General features: G+C 39.9%; 1 protein-coding gene and 1 long non-coding RNA gene across 2 annotated transcripts in view; one reads left to right on the forward strand and one right to left on the reverse strand.

Moving 5' to 3' along the window:
- The window catches only part of enpp2l (ectonucleotide pyrophosphatase/phosphodiesterase 2-like), an 82604-nt gene that overhangs the window by 10605 nt on the left and 58968 nt on the right, over positions 1 to 13031 (reverse strand). The window lies entirely within an intron of this gene.
- LOC307022226 lies at positions 827 to 12331 on the forward strand. Its single transcript, XR_013803328.1, has 3 exons — positions 827 to 1589; positions 2299 to 6482; positions 11339 to 12331. It is a non-coding gene; the product is annotated as an uncharacterized lncRNA (long non-coding RNA).

Below are 13031 nucleotides of genomic sequence, written 5' to 3' on the forward strand. Positions count from 1 at the left end.
AACTGACAGTAGCTCTGCAGCTCTGCATGTCTACACACGACTCACACACTGTTATCAAATGTTATGTAACCCGCATAAGCCTGTATTCAAAACTAGAGGTGAACATCTTGGAAAGCTGCTGCAAACAACATACAGTATGTAATATAAATATGCCCAGAACCCAAAAAAAAGCTTTTATTTATCCACCTTTCATTGATTAAATGTGTAAGACATTTAGCGATATTGTCAGCCTTATTCAACCAAATTATCTTAAAGTACCTACTTTGCAATTCTTAAAATGTCAGACCGTTTCGGGCCTTAATCAGCAACAGAAAGCTTCTGATTTTGTCCAATATCCATGTCAAACTACTGATTTCAACATCAAGAATTTTCTTTCACATCCAAAATAATTTGGTGGCCATTTTCACATACAGACAAAGCTAAGATTAGTCAAAGCCAGTGACGCCATGACATTAAACTAAGGTGTCATTCTCTAACTGTAGTGGCAAGGGAAATAGTTTAATGCATGTTGTATGTATATTATGATGAAACGAACAGTGGCGGCCGGCCCATAGGGGCGCTAGGGGCACTGCCCACCCTCTTTCCACATGTTTGATTGTCATTCAAAATTAAAAATAAATTAAAAAATATATTTCAAAAGATATATATTTTTTATTTTTTTATTTTTAATGAACAAGGTAAATATTATATAGTTGGTATCAGTAAAATGTATAATCTACAATAAAATCTCGTTTTAAATTGTTTTACGATGTCTAAAGATACTGATAAGTCACATGTTTCCTGCCTGGCCACAGCATGTATCATTACCCTCTCTCGTCCGGGCGGTAGAAAGGAACCCTCAGCCAGAGCAGCAGCAGCCAACAAGCTGACTGTTGCTATCTGTATACTATGCCGCCGAAACATAATTTCAGCCAATCAGCGTCGTCAGATCTGATGCTCAGTGACGCGTCCAAAAACCCGGAAGTAAGTCAGCATTTTTAGCACTTCCGGTTCCTTCGTCAAAAAGCAATGCATTTTTTCCATAGGGTTTTGGAAAATAGCTCGAAATAAGGTCTGTGGTTGACACAAATTTAAGAGATAAATCAAGTTTTGTTCTACAACATTAAATACATCTGCAGTGACCCCACTGGTGATTTTTGAAGAGTTTACATGTCTGAAAAACGATGGTTGTTACCGAGTGGCTGAATAGGACTAAAGAAATTGTCGAGGCCGTTGTACGTCATTACGCCTAACACGTAAACACTCCCGCTAAGTTTGTTTTCCCCTGTGTTCTTCTTCAAAGCAAGTACCTGCATATCTTTAGTATCTGTATATCTATATCTGACCATTAGAATCTGCATTTTTGAAATTGTAGTTTTTAACACCGTAGTTTTACAAATTATAGAATAATTAATTACCAGTGTTTTCCAATTTTACTCGGTAGTTCGTTTCATTAGCTAACGTTAGCTAAAGCTAGCGCTACTAGTTAGCTACGCAATGGTTTGTTGCTTTGCTCCGGGTTGCAGCCGCAGGTCTTCGCATGAAACGTGCTTGTTCTATCGTTTCCTTGCCAATGTTTTCCAAAGGAGAGTCTGGATTCGTGCCATGAGGTAAGCTGACGTTACATTTTTGTCCATGTCACGGTGAAATGTAAATGATGGGTAGTGACTGTATCGCCGTTTTAGAGATGGCGCTGCTGAAAAGACCGCAACATAAGTAAAGATAATGAATAAATCCTATTAAAACCTGTGTGGCTTATATGATAAGTATAATTAGTACAAGCAGCATAACGTTTCACCATGTAACTAAAGATTGTAGTCAGGGAAATCAGTTTGACATATTGAACTAATAACAAATCACCTCTGGCTGGCAGAGAACTCTCTGCTCCATAGCTTCTCTTGGACGTAAAATCACATGTACATTTTACATTTATATTCAATTTAATATCCCATCCCTCACATACTTTTGTATATATAATAACTTATATTTTGTGTTTCTTGTTATTCTACTGCAACACAAACATTTCCCAAATTGGGATCAATACAGTAATATCTTATCTTAATTAAATAAGAAATATAACTATTATAATTAGTGTAGCAGCTGACACCTATTTTCAATATGGATTAATCTACCATTTATTTCTTTAGTTCAATTTTGATTTATAAAAATGTCAAAATAGTGAAAATGTTCACGAGACTTATCAAAGTGCAAGGTTATATCTTTAGATGTTTTGTTTTGGCCTATGTACTGTATGTCTTAATGCTCTTATATGTGAAGGGGTGACTTCCATGAAACTAATATTTTATATCTTCCCAACAGACGAGCTGACAGGAAACCTAACACTCTAACAACCACAACATTGCAAAGGCGAGTAAATGTAAATTAAAAACGATTCACAATTTTTTTATTTCTTCTTCTTTCTTGCAGTGAGGTGAAGCTGACCTTGCACTTGGTGCCAGTAAGGATGTTCCTCACGCAGGCTGAATGTTTCTCCTTCCTTACTGACACAGAAGCCCTTGATTTGCAATGCTTCCCTAATTGTCATTTCCCTGGCTCCGTAGGGACACTTTACCTCAAGCACAGCGGAAGACCCTACCAGACCATCTGGAGATGCCCCCAACAATCGTGACTCATGGACCTGCATCTGGGTTGCAGTGGTGAATGCCCTGACGCCCTCACATTCATTCATAGTCCCCCACTGTACAGACAAAACACCATCAAGGGCCTGTTGTTGCCCTAGCACCCTGGCAATAAGGGAAGCAGTCACACGCTTTGACCTCAGGACAGCTCCAAAGTTGCTGGCAGTCAACATTCCTTTCCTGAACAAATGCCAGTTTGGGTTGGTTCGCTGACCAGTGGTAGCCACCTGAATTGCCCTCTGTTGTTCTTCAGACAATGCCATGCTTGCCACAATTGCCTCAGGTCCCTGATGCCCAACAGATTTGATAATTTCAGGAACAGTAAGTGTTTCCAAGCTTCAGTGTTCCTCTTCTGGCTCGGGGGAGCCAAGAAATTCCTGAGAACCTGCCCCCGAGTCTGTCCCTCAGCCAGTCACGATCTTCGGAGGTGGGCTCTCTTGTCAGCGGGTTGAATGAGTTATTGGTTGGAGGAAATAGCTCCTCCACTGAATGCATATTTTTAGCTGCCTTTGGCTTCTTCCACTGACAGGGGTGTCAGTGCAGCTGAAATTGTGGATGGCAAAGATGGCTAATGCAGCCGCATGACTGCATTCTCCACATGGGCATTCACATTTTGTGGAGAGAATTCCCTCTTCTCCTGTAGATACCTGTGGTGGTGGGATTGTTTTATTATTTGAAATATATTTACATTTGTAATGCCTTCCCAATTATCCCTTTAATTGTTTATAGCCTACTGTATGTTTATTTCATGGATATTTCTGTGTTTTCTGGTGTGTAATATTTGGCTCAGATAATGAAGAACAACAAAATAAGTTACCATAGCTATGCGGATGACACACAAATGTACGTAACCATTTCACCAGGAGACTATGCTCCAATTCAAACACTGAGTAAGTGCATTGAACAAATCAATGACTGGATGTGTCAGAACTTTCTCCAATTAAACAAAGATAAAACTGAAGTAATGGTTTTTGGAGCCAAGGCAGAACGTATAAAAGTTAGCGCTGAGCTTCAGTCTGCAATGTTCAAAACTACAGATAAAGCCAGAAATCTAGGTGTAGTCATGGACTCTGACCTGAGTTTCAACAGTCACATTAAAACAGTTACTAAATCAGCTTGCTATCACCTAAAGAACATATCTAGGATTAAAAGGTTAATGTCACAGCAGGATTTTATAAAAACTTGTCCATGCTTTTATCTTCAGTAGACTGGACTACTGCAATGGTGTCTTCACAAGTCTCACTAAAAAATCTATTAGAAAGCTTCAGCTGATTCAGAACGCCGCTGCTCAAGTCCTCACTAACATTAAGAAAGTGGATCACATCACTCCAGTTCTGAAGTCTTTACACTGGCTTCCTGTGTGTCAGAATAGATTTCAAAATACTGCTGCTGGTTTATAAAGCACTGAATGGTTTAGGCCCAAAATACATTTCTGACCTCCTGCTAAATTATGAACCATCCAGATCTCTCAGGTCTTCAGGGATTGGTCAGCTTTCTGTCCCCAGAGTCAGAACTAAACATGGTAAAGCAGCGTTCAGTTATTATGCTCCAAATATCTGGAACAAACTCCCAGAAACCTGCAGGTCCGCTGCAACTCTTACTACTTTTAAATCCAGGCTGAAGACTTTTTTTTTTGTCGCTGCTTTTAATTGAACTATTCATATCTTAGACTGCATTGTAACTTTTATCCATGTATTTTTTCTTTTAATTTTTCTTTTATTAGCTTTTCTTTTTAATGACTGATTTTAAATGCCATTTTCTTAATGTCTTTCATTTTTTGTAAAGCACTTTGAATTGCCTTGTGTTGAAAAGTGTTACATAAATAAACTTGTCTTGCCTTGCCTAATAAAGATTTAATGTGACACATCAAATGGATTTGTTGATGGGAATTCATGTGCCCGTCTGAACAAAACGTGATCCCTCTCTTAAATGTGTGTCAACCACAGACCTTATTTCGAGCTATTTTCCAAAATCCTATGGAGAAATTGCATTGGTTTTTCTTCTTCTTCTTCTTCTTCTTCTTCTTTAGTGTTTATTGGCGGTTGGCAAACCAACTTTTAGGTGCGTTTACCGCCACCAACTGGACTGGAGTATGGACAAGAGACTATACAGAAAACAATAAACAAAATCAAAAAAATAAATAAAAATAAAACAACAAAATAAAACTCTAGATTATTTTAAATGTATCAATTTCTCTAAGAAACGTAATAAGCTCACAATAAATATTGCCTGATGTTTTCCCTAACAGCCCTGATAGCGAAAAGTCAATGTATTTTGCTTTCTTCAGTGTTTGGAAAAGCACATTTCTCTGAATACTATATTTCCTGCAATGCAGCAAAACATGTTCAACCGTTTCTGGCTGGCTACAGTGTGTACACTTTCCGGTTGGATGCTTTCCTATTACCCTTAATGTATGATTGAGACCTGTATGACCTATTCTTATCCGAGAAATGACATTTTCCTCCCTTCTTTTAAACCCCACCTTCCTTCCATCCCCCACATACCTTTGAATTTTGTAAAGATGTCTTCCTGTATCACTAAGGTCCCAATGATCTTGCCATGTTGTTTGTGCATATTTCTGTATGAATGTTTTAACCTCCGCTTTACTGAGCGGAACTTCAATGTCTATATTCGTAATTCTGAGTGTTTGTTTGGCCAGAATATCCACCTGTTCATTACCCTCCACACCAACATGAGCAGGAACCCAGATGAAACGAGTTGCTATGCCTTTGATTTGCATTTTATACAAAATTAGAAATATTTCATTTATTATGTCCATTCTAAATGAAGATCTGCCTGATCGTATACTTGATAAAGCTGAATAGCTGTCAGATGCAATTACAGTATTATGTATTCCTTTCTCCTCTATCCATTCCAATGCCAATACCAATGCCAACAACTCTGTGGTGTATACTGACACATGGTCTGTTACCCTTTTCTTTATATGTGAATTACTCACTGGGATATAAACTGCTGCCCCAGCACGCCCTGTCTCTGGATCTTTGGAGCCATCTGTAAATATGATTGTTGAGTCTGAGTGATATCTTGCAAAATAATTCTGGACTATGCGCCATACTGGTATTTCTTTCTTTTCCTTCAACTCTTTTTGTATATTGAGGTCCACCCTTGGCATTGGGAATATCCAGGGTGGAATGGATGAGATTGGAACTGTGGGGCAATACTGTATTTGATTCAATCCTATACTTGCCGCTTTAACATCACCAATCCATCCGAAACTCGTTAAATGTGACTCATTGTGCTCCCAGCAGTCTTTCAAAATACTTTTCGCGGATGACTATCACCATGCCCCTGAAGGTTTACCCAATATGCCAACATTAACTTTACTCTTCTTATCCTTAAAGGCATTTCTCCCATTTCTACCTGTATTGCTGATACTGGAGATGTTTTAAAAGCTCCACTACAAATCCTCAGGGCCTGAGCCAGGGGCGACGCCAGGGGGGAGCTAGGGGGTGCTGAAGCACCCCCCAAGATTGTCAAAGCACCCCCTAAGCACCCCCAAGAAATATATGTTTTTTTCGAATTTTTTGAATTTTTTTATTATTAAATTAAATTAGAAAGATTATTGATTACATCAATGCAAATGTGAAACAAACAAATGTTTGACCAAAAACATAAAGCCAACACAGGCGATTAGGCCAATGGCCAGCACCCATTCGATTTTTGACCTACCCATAGGCTAAATTACTTTGTGACACTTGAGTGACTTCCTGTTAGCTGGAGCGCCAAATTATTTGCTAACAGCAAAGTGACAAATGGATCGTTTTTTAGTCCTTAAACGTCCACGTGTGGACACTCAATCAAAACCACCTGAAAGCGAGAGGGATTCTGCACATAATAGGCCTTGTGAGTACAAGTAGCTTACTTCTGGCTCTCTGTGTTTCATTCAAGCCCTGCTCTGTGTGTGTGTGGCACGAGCCATTTTGTGTGCGTGCGCGAGCACCGGTGGGTCTCGACCGGAGATCGTTGTGGTTAGCATCTGGTGCTAGCTAGCCAAGCTAACGGATATGAGGAGCTTTTTCAACAACAAAGTGGAGGGAGAACTCTCTCCTGTCAGACTGAGAGTCTCAGATAACCTCAGCTCAGGTGAAGTAAATGACTCTCAGTGTTTAGATAGTTAACATTAGTCTAGTTATCTCAGTGGGTCTCAAACGTTTTGTTTTAAAAGGGGAGTGATTTGTAAAATATCTATAAAGAAATAGTAAATCTTTTTACAGTTCTGTTTCATATGTAGGTTGAGAGATGTATCTATAGATCTCTTAATTTTGCTCTCAAAGTGCGCAAGATTGATGCTTTTAACTTCAATATTTGAAAAGAAATCTTCGGGAGCATTTCAAATGCAAGAAGGGGGGGGTGGGGGGGTGCTAGTGGATCGTCGGAGCTGTTAGATTAACATTAACATGCTTATATTGTAGTTCTAAGTGCAATGCCTTGCGGCCTGTAGCACCATCCTTGATGGAGCATATGTGTGGGCAGGAAAGGAGTGAGCAGAGAGTAGAGTAGTTGTCGATTTTTGTTCTGTTTTCTGTGACTACCTGCCTCACCCTCTCAGACTTTCAGTTGCGCGCTTCTAAAGAGACATGTTACCATGGAAACCAAACAATGGTGTAGCTGTATTAAAGTCTGAGTGGAAACAGTCCTGAGTAAATCTGATTTTGTCAGAAATCGGGAGAAATGCGGGAGAAATATGACCCCGGGAGGAAACCGGGAGAGGGCAATGAAATCGGGAGTCTCCCGTGAAAATCGGGAGGGTTGACAAGTATGAGTTTTGAGAAAATTCAACTGTAGCGCTGGTGCATTAATGGGAAACCCTTAAAGTTTGAGCACCCTCTATGAAACGTCAAGCTACCCCACAGCACCCCCTAGAGAAAATCTCTGGTGCCGCCACTTGTAGGACATCCAGCTTTTTAAGGTTTGATTCTGCTGCTGCCATGAACGCTATACACCCATAGTGCCCAATATATATTCAGTAGTGATGACCTACTCGCTCCCCACTCCTGTCCCACCAAACACTGAAGTACATTGTTGACTTTTTTACATTTACTTTGAACTGTTCCTATATGATTGCTCCACGTTAGCTTTCCATCAAACCAAACACCAACAAATCTTATTGTATTTACCTGTTCAAGAGGTTGCTCATACAATTTTAATGATACAGGAGCAATTTTATGCCGTTTTGTAAAACAAATGACTTGCGTCTTAGCTACTGACAGTTTGAATCCCCATTTATTTGACCATTTCTCCAATCCAACTATTGCAGCTTGTATTTTCTTTCCAACATGTGCTACATTGCGGCCTTTTGCCCACAAAGCCCCATCATCTGCATACAAAGATTTTCCCACACTTGGATGAACTTGATTAAAAATGTCATGTATCATTATATTGAACAGCAACGGACATACACTACCTTGCGGAGTACCATTTTCCACATCATAAACACTTGAATATTCTGCACCTACTCTTACTTGTATTTTCCTGTCCCGTAAAAAAAATCATAACCCAATTATATGATTTACCACCAATTCCCAATGATTTTAACTTGATTAGAAGTCCTTCCTTGCAGAGCATGTCATACGCCTTTTCAATATCAAAGAAGACTGCAATCACTACTTCCTTGTTGGTCTGTGCTTTCCTGATGTCTGATTCTAAGCACAATATAGAATCCATTGTATTCCGAACCCTACGGAACCCACATTGATATGTTGATAACAGAGCTTTACTTTCTAAGATATATGTTAACCTTTCTGTAACCATTCTTTCCATGATTTTGCATAAATGCGATGTCAGGGCAATAGGTCTGTAGCTAGATGGATCTGAAGGGTCTTTTCCTGGCTTTATTTAGTATGGGCACTATTATTGCTTGTTTCCAAACCGAAGGAAGTTGGCCAGAATCCCACACCATATTAAACAATCTTAACACAATGACTAGAGAGTTAGCCGTCATATATTCCAACATTTTATAGCAAACACCATCTTTCCCAGGAGTGGTTTGACGAGCACTAATAATTGCTTTCCTCAACTCAAACATACTAAAATGCAGGTCCACCTGATCCCCTAACACTTCTACTCTATCCAATATTCTCGGGTTTTCCTTTCATGTATTATCTCTGCAGTGCCTGGCTTCCTCTGTTGGGTTATCTGAACTATGAACTTTCTTAAATGTCTGAGCTAGAAGTTCCGCCTTTCCTAAGTTTGTGACAGCTATTATGTCCCCTCTGCTCAAAACTGGCAACTCATAATTCCTTCGAACTCCCCCCATTCTCCTAATCATGCCCCAAACATCTGCAAGCTGTACTTCTCTTCCAATACTATTGCAATATTGCCTCCAAAAAGTGCGTTTTTGCGTTCATATCTTCCTCCTTACTATAGCCTGGGCCCTTTTATACTGATTCAAAGCTTCATGATAATGGAGTTGTTTGAGTTGTCCGAATGCTTTATTTCTATCTTTAATGGATTTGTTACATTCACCATTCCACCAGGGTACACTCTTGGTGCGACTAACTCCTTCAACTTCCGGAATTGTTTCTTTAGCTGAATGTATGATAACTTTAACGAGCTCCTCATTCAATTTATTTATATCGTCATAATTTTCCTCTTGAATTGTTTTACATCTATTCGTACTTACAACTTGGAAAGCATCCCAATTAGCCTTTCCCAATTTCCATCTAGGAATTTTCTTCTCCTTTTCAAAACGTATGTTGGTCCCAACTTTAGTCATTACAGGATAATGATCACTGCCCACTGTAGTATGCTTTACCACACTCCATGTACCTATACCTGCTATAGCACTAGACACAAATGTCAGATCGAGTACTGTTTCTATATTCTTTGTACAATTATATCTTGTTCCTTCCCCAGTGTTAATACACACTTGCCCGTGGTCATCTATAAATTCCTCAACTACTGCACCATTTGCATCTGTGCTACTGTTACCCCATAGTGAGTTATGTGAATTAAAATCCCCACACCATATTACTTTGTCTTGCAGTGAACCCCCAGCATCCTCTAATATCCTTTGATCTAATTTCCCACATGGATTATAATAATTTACTATATCTATAGGTCCTCTATCATTCCATACCCTTATAACTATTGCTTCATGATCTGTACTTACATGCATAACTTTGTAACTTACACCACTCTGTATGAATGTTGCAACTCCTCCCCCTCTGCCAGAGTCCCTATCTCTTCTAACTGCAGTATATCCCTTCACAATAAAATCCAGTTGTGGTTTCAGCCATGTTTCCTGAATACAAATTACATTAGGTTTCTCTCCCAGATTGTCATTATATTTTTTAAACTCTGGTCCATTTGCAATTAAACTTCTGGCATTCCACTGCAGTACAACTAACACCATCAAGTTGATCCACATGTCTGAGATTGTTGAACATCATCATTTAGTATATCTTTCACACTTTCCCACTGCATCCCTTTCACATCAAGGTACTTTTCAGCTGATCTGACAATTATTTTGATTCTTTCATTCCGGCTTGTAGTCTGCGCTGAACAGTTGATAATCTCTGCCATAAACAGTACAAACTCTCTTTTACTCACTATCAGAGTGTCCTCCTTCAACTTAACAAAGTTGTGGACTTTTCCCGTTTCTTTGCTCTTATTCTTGTTTTCCATTGTAACCTGCGTTCCTCCTGAAACTGTCTTTGCTGCCTCTGCATAGCTTACTCTCTGCGTCACCCTGACTCGCTGCACCTCTTCTGCTTTCTTGCTAACTTCACATCCACGGTACGCTGAACTATGCTCCCCTCCGCAATTGCAACATTTCAGCTTTGCCCCTTCTTCACATTTTCCGTATTCATGATCTCCACCACATCTGCCACACCTTTGTTTCCCTCTGCACACTGCCGCCACATGTCCAAATCTCTGACATTTAAAACATCTTATTGGTGGTGGAACATACGGTCTCACATAATAACACATATATCCAATAAGTATTTTTTCCGGAAGCCTTTTTTCAAAAAAGGTGATCAGAACCGAAAGACTATCTTCTTTAACCCCATTGCGGTTTGCTTTCATGCGTTTGACATCACTTATTTTTGCATTTGTTATATTCTCTTTCACATCATCCGCTGTAATTCTGACGGGGATTCCGGTCACCACTCCCCTGACTAGCTTTTTACCACTAAACAGTGAACACTCCACTTTCTTACCCTCCACGGTACTCATCTTTATTGCCCTCCCCTGTTGCTCTCTATCCCTACATTTGATCAACATTGATCCATTCCTCAATACTTTGGCACTCATTACCTCCCCGATTTCTTTACTGATGGATTTAGTTAAGCGTATAGGGTTCCACTCGCCAAACGAAGCTCCCTCTTTCGCAAGTTTCACAACCACCATGAACTCCTGTTGCCTATTTCCGACTACTCTTTCTCTCCTTTCACCCTCACTATTACTCTCATCCAAATTAGTATTTCCTTGCTTTTTACGTTTATTCCTCCTCACTATATCCCATTCTCCATTTCCATAACTCCCGCCTACTCCCTCCATGTCTCCTAACTCGCTTCCTGCCCCGTCACTTCCCTCTGCCATCTCTCATCCAGTCACAGTCCAGTGTTGCCACCTGCCTGCATTGGTTTTTGACGAAGGAACCGGAAGAAGTTTACTTCCGGGTTTTATGATGCGTCACTGCGGTTCTCTATTTTTGCAACATATACAATATCTCTGTCACCCCTGTTTTTTTTAAGAAATAGTACCTTCCAATGGGAACCACGAAAAGGGTCCGTTAAGGGCGTGTGTTAGGTCAGGTGGACCACTGCACCTAGCTTCAGGGTTGCTGGCTAGCTTTCCTTCAGGTAGAAGACTGAACCTCCATGATTTCACATTTAACTACGCCATGCATGAAAATGGAAGAGATATCACATATCCGGGCATGGATGCTATGGCAACTGCAGCATTAAAAGGTAATGTAATTTTGTATTTTATGCTGCACCTCTCCAGCAAGCTTTACATTATTTGAATCGGTTGGACAACAAGTTAGCATGCAAAGTAAGCTAGCTAGCTGGCTACATATCTAGTGTTAACTTAGCTAATATCTACTGTAAGCTGTTAATATTATTGCCAGAAATAATGTCAAGAAGCAAATGAGCCTTCCACAACTGACAGTAAAGTATTTAGCATAGCCATCTTTGGCGCCCTTTTTTGTTGTAGACAGCATTACACAATGCGTTGTTGTGTGATAGTGTAGGCTATTGCAACAGCAATTTTTTAAAATTTTAATTATAAGTAAGTGCAATACATGTATTAATGTTAAATAAAATCTTGGGAAGCCATCCAGAAATGTAATTTACTCTTTCATTTTATGTATTTAGATAAATATGTTATTGGTTGCTTTTTACCTTATTATTAACTGTGTGGTTAAATCTGTTTTCAGCTGCTAATATAAGCAGAGACATGCTGCCCAGCCTATCTAAGGAGGACTTGCGTGATCTCCTTCCCGGGCCTGAGCACTTCAGAAGAAGAAGAACCATTTGGAGACTCACTCATGATGATAATGAGGTAATTCCAGATTCTAACATTTGAGGGACTTTAAACCTGTTACCAAGTAAGCCTTTCCTAGTCATCATGCAGCTATTTGAAGAAGTGGAGTGTTTTGGTTGCGTTGATTATTTTTTTTGTCACAGTGTAGTGCTCTTTTCCTTTTAAATACCATTTTATATATATATATATATATATATAAATGCATCTTTTATACAGGGCCAGGAGAGAGACCTGTGTAGACCGAGTACTTCTCATGGGACTTGTGATTTCAGCCCTATTCCCAGCCCCCAACCTTCCTTGTTTCCCTCCTGCCAACCCCTCTCCATCCCCTGTCTTTTCTCCACCCTCCTTCCCCTCTCAAAGCCCACAACCCCAACATGGTGACAGCAGAACCGTACAGCTTCCTAGTCCACTGTATGTCTTATACACAGACGCAGAATTGGAGCAATCACAAAGCACCTTTTCTGAAAAGCAGCGTGCTGGAGAAGAAGGAGACTACGTCCTTTCCAAAGATCTTCGCTGTCGATTGATCAGGAATACAGTCACAAGCATGATTTCCATTAAAAGAGCAGCTGGGGATGACTTTAACTATCCATGTAGCCGTGAACTCACTGTAATGGCAAAGCGTCTAATTGAGTACTACCCGATGCTTCGGGACAGATCTCAAACCAGTAGAGCTGAGTGAGTATGTCACTATTCAAGTTTTCAACTCATGGTTCAGACAAAGCACTGCAATCATTTGCCTATCAAACTGGGAGTGATGTGTTTTATCCAGTTCAATAAGAGCTCTCTGCATCTGCTTGTGTGGTTTATTTTGTTTGATACAAGTTTGTTTAATGTGAGTTATAACACAACCTGTTCTCTCCTGAGAGGCTCAAATAACCTCAGCTCAGTGAGGTT

Source organism: Notothenia rossii (assembly GCF_949606895.1).
Source record: "Notothenia rossii genome assembly, chromosome: 10".
Taxonomy (NCBI): domain Eukaryota; kingdom Metazoa; phylum Chordata; class Actinopteri; order Perciformes; family Nototheniidae; genus Notothenia; species Notothenia rossii.